We start from the raw sequence: 4,501 nt of genomic DNA on the forward strand, positions 1-4,501 counted from the left end.
GTGGGTGGGGCTTCGTTTTCACGTAGAAGCTAACAGTAAGCAGAGGTGGTGCTGCCACCATGTGGCTGCAGGGATGTAAACACATTTCACTGTGAATTTTCCTGTTTCATTCTGTAACTACTAGTTGACTTGGCCATATTATTTTATACTGACGAATTGTTTTATACCTTGTATTACTGTATATATATATGCATATTTATTTCATTCTTATTTATTCAATGTATTAACTCTTCTATGTATCAACTCTTTATTGTACCCTCGGCACCATTGAAAATGAGGGTCTTATCCCTCAATGTGTTTTCCGAGGTCTAAATAAAATATTCAATCAATTCAATCAATCAATTCTGAAATTCATCTTTGATTTTCAAGGTAAATAAACTAAATAATAAGAATATTGAAAAAAACGTTTATTTATAAAACGTTTTTATTTATAAAAACGTTTATGTTGATCATAGGCGTGTATGACTTGGTCCGACTGTCTGATGTGATCTGCTTGAGACTTCAGGGGCGGAGTAAAAAAACAAGATGTACAGTCTCATTGCGTCAGAGACGAGAACAACCAACGATCTCAGATAAGTTATTAAAATCCACGTGTTTCTGAACAAAGAACAAAGAACTTCTGCTGGCCACAACTTTTCAGCTCTGTCTCTCTGTCCATGTGTCTCTTGTGTGTCTGTCCACACACACACACACACACACACACATACACACACACATACACTAATTAACAATCCCTCCATCTTCAATTTCAATAAAGCATCACACTTTTCAGTCTTCACTTGACTGTAAAGCTACGAATGAAACAATATAATGATAATTAAGAAACCATTAGTTCGAAATATTAAAATAAAGCTGTCCTCTGAGACGATGGAGTTTTGGAATAGATCAGCGTGTAGGAGACAACTTGAAATTGTTTATGTTGTGATAGAAGATAAAGATGACTAAAACTATTTATATTTAAAAGGTGATAAATAAACAGTGTCAGCAGGTTTATGAGCTCCTCTGAAACCACAGAGTTCGACTTGCACAGTAGCTGTGATCTTTTCCCAGGATTCACTTGTGAGCGATATTGGTGTTCCGGATGAACGCCGCGCCGCTCACCACCAAACCGCCAGTCATCTTTCATGAGTCACTCGCTTTGTCTCGGCGGAGGTGGAGTCAGAAACAAAAGAGTTTGGTCCTGACTCAGTGAAGAGAAAATATTCTTTCCTCTCAAAGCTGTTGACAGTAAAGTGATGGATGAACGACGGAGGAATAGAAATAGATTCTGGAGCAGAAGTCAAACTCCCTAAATGTGCTGAATATTAAAAGTTTGTTCATTCTCTGACATATTAATAACTGATTAATTCTGCGTTTACATATGAAAACATCTTTCTGATCAAAAAGATCAATTGTTTCTCCCTTGAGTCCTATGGTCATTTTCTATTGGCTACACTTCCCCCCTATGGTTTTCTATTGTACTACATGAACTGGAGCAGTTGTAGTTGTGGTGCTGAAAGGAGTGAATATTAATTATCTCAAAGCACCGACACATTTAATCAAATCAGTGGTTTTCATTTCCTTCCCATAGAAGATCAACAAAACGATCTTTTCTTTGTGGTTCTCATTTCCTCCGTAAATTACTTTTTTTGTTGTGAGTCATCAGCTTAACAAACACAAGAGTAATTACATTTCTGTTTGGGTTTGAGAACAAAACCGTCTTCTTCTGTTGGAGTCAGTCTGAGTGTGAGCTGACGGCTCATTGGTCACCTCAACCGTCATCGTGACATCACGTCCTCCTCGTCCTCGTCCTCTTCTTCCTCCTCCCCCACCTCCCTCATTCCTTTTTCTTCCCTCCTCCCTCCTCCCTTCTTCCTCCTCATCTGTGTCTCCCTTGAGTCTCATTAGACGATGAAAATCGACTTAATGAAGAGATTTACAACAGACTGCAAAACCACCTCTTCCTCCTGTTCTTCTTCTCGTTCTTCTTCTTGCTCTTCTCCTTCCTTGTGTTCTTCTTCTCGTTCTCCTTCTCGTTCTTCTCCTTCCTTGTGTTCTTCTTCTTGTTCTTCTTCTTGTTCTTCTTCTTGTTCTTCTCTGAGATTCTAGTGTTGCCTTCATCCCAATCAACAACACACTATTGTCGAAGGTCATCGTGGGAATGAAGTGATGTCCTGAGGATTTTCTTATTTCAGCGACAGGATGAGAAATATTCAGCAGATACAACTGAATAGTCTTCATCGTCCTTCAGCATCAGAGCTGACTCTGTTGCTTCTCCGTCCATCCTCCTGAGCCCTGACACTGCTCCTCCGTCTCTAATGTTCTGAATAACATCTCTTCTTCATCTTGATATGTGATGGAGGTTGAAAAGCGGTGAGGAAAGTGAATGAGCAGATCCATTTTCAATATTCAACGTTTGAGAGAAAAGGGAGGAAGAGTGAGTCGGGAGGTTGACTCATAAATCTAGTATATACACAAAGATTTAAATGATAGTGAGGAACTGAAAGTACATCACTTCAAAACGTTCTAAAAGACAAATGTAAATAAAAATAAATTAATGAAATTGACACTTTACATTGAACAATAATTAATAAACCACCACCACAAACGACAAACATGTTTTTAAAAGAGTTTGTGTGTTTTTATCCATAACTGATGGTTTCAAAGTGTTGATCTCTACACATCTACCACACACACTCACACACACACATGTAAATATACAACAACATGTCAGGTCTTTATGTCTGAAAACCGATTAACAGAATTGTGTCAGGTTGTTTGGTGAAGACATTTTACCTTTTAGTTATTTTTTACAATAAACTCAAAGCTTTTTGTGACACTAAGACAAAGTGTGTATGTATGTGTGTGTGAGAGTGATCGTGTGTGTGTGTGTGTGTGAGTGTGTGTTTTTGTGTGTGTGGGTGTGTTTGTTTGTGTGTGTGTGTGTGAGTGTGTTCGTGTGTGTGCGTGAGTGTGTGTGTGTGTGAGTGTGTGTGTGTGTGTGTGGGGGGGGGGGGGGGGGAGGCACAATGCTTTGCAGCAGAGATGAATCCTGATGATGAAGACTCTAATGAACTTTCTGCTGCGTCATGATGAAGCTTCTGACCGGCAGTGGAGAAGTAATGACTCAGCAGGTTTTAACTGATGTGTTGCTGTGTGTCACATTTATTTGTGTGTGTGTGTGTGTGTGTGATTGTCAAAACAGACTCAACCATCAATCAACTTGAATGTGTCTGAGGCTCCGCCCACAATAACATGTTCCCCCTCACTCATCACTGCTATGGTTATGCCTGGTGGAGTTCTGGTGTGAACTGGTGTAAACTGGTGTGAACTGGTGTGAACTGGTGTGAACTGGTGTGAACTGGTCTCGTTCCAGTTTGAAACTCTGGGTTTGTGTTTGAGTCTGAACCAAAACTGAGACTTTAGTAAACCATGACTCAGACGTTCTCTTCCTGATTCTCATCACTCAATAGTCTCTGTATATAAATCTATATTATTATAAAGATTATTTATAACTCAATAGTTATATCGCGAAGTAGGAAATAGTGAGTGAGGGTTTTCAAACACAAACATAGAGACAGAAGTGCTCAGTGCATGATGGGAGTTCTCTCTCAGTGCATGATGGGAGTTCTCTCTCAGTGCATGATGGGAGTTCTCTCTCAGTGCATGATGGGAGTTCTCCAGCAGTCTTGGGCTATAGCAGCATAACTAAGGGATGTTATCAAAGCCTGTAGAACCCAGAGTGGGAGCTGGTTCCACAGGAGAGGAGCCTGGCAGCTGAAGGTTCTACCTCCTGTTCTGCTCTGACAGACTCTAGAACCAGCAGAGAACCTGTGTTTTGGGAGAGCAGTGATCCATCAGGACAGTGTGATGGGCTCGTTGATACATGAAGGGTTTGGTTGTTCAGATCTTTCTATGTGAGGAGCAGGATCTTGATGTTCAGAGTTTCACAAGGAGCCAGTGAGAGAAGCTAAGAGCAGTGAGATGATCTCTTCTGGTTCAGAACTTTGGACCAACTGGACCAACATGGATCTAGGTCGTCATGACGTTCACATGTTGTGGATTTAGTCATTTCTGAATGTATTAGTATTAAATGTTTTTTTCTATCAGATACAGTAAGGGTGATATTTAATATTATTGTGTAATAAAACAGAATTCATTTGATTGCTGTGTTTTTTTAATTATTCATGTTATAAACTGCAGATTTTATTGTTTCATTCAGATGTTTAATATACAAATTTGTATCCTTTAAAATAAACTAATGAACCAATAATTAAATCGTAATTTTTTTTCATGAACAATTTCTCTTTCGACACAGTGAATTTATACCAAAGTGGGGCGGGGTCCGTCGGGTGAAGCGCCCCCTGATTGGCTGCAGGGGAGTCCGTTATGTTAATGTTGAGGGTGTGGTCTGTAGCGGAGCCGTCTCATTGTGTCATTAGAAGCCGAATATGAAGCATCGAGCCCGGCCTGAGTCCTGGTCCCGGTCCCGCTGCTGGTCCCGGCCTGTGTCCTGGTTCCG

The sequence above is a fragment of the Pleuronectes platessa genome, chromosome 18 (assembly GCF_947347685.1).
Source record: "Pleuronectes platessa chromosome 18, fPlePla1.1, whole genome shotgun sequence".
Lineage (NCBI taxonomy): Eukaryota > Metazoa > Chordata > Actinopteri > Pleuronectiformes > Pleuronectidae > Pleuronectes > Pleuronectes platessa.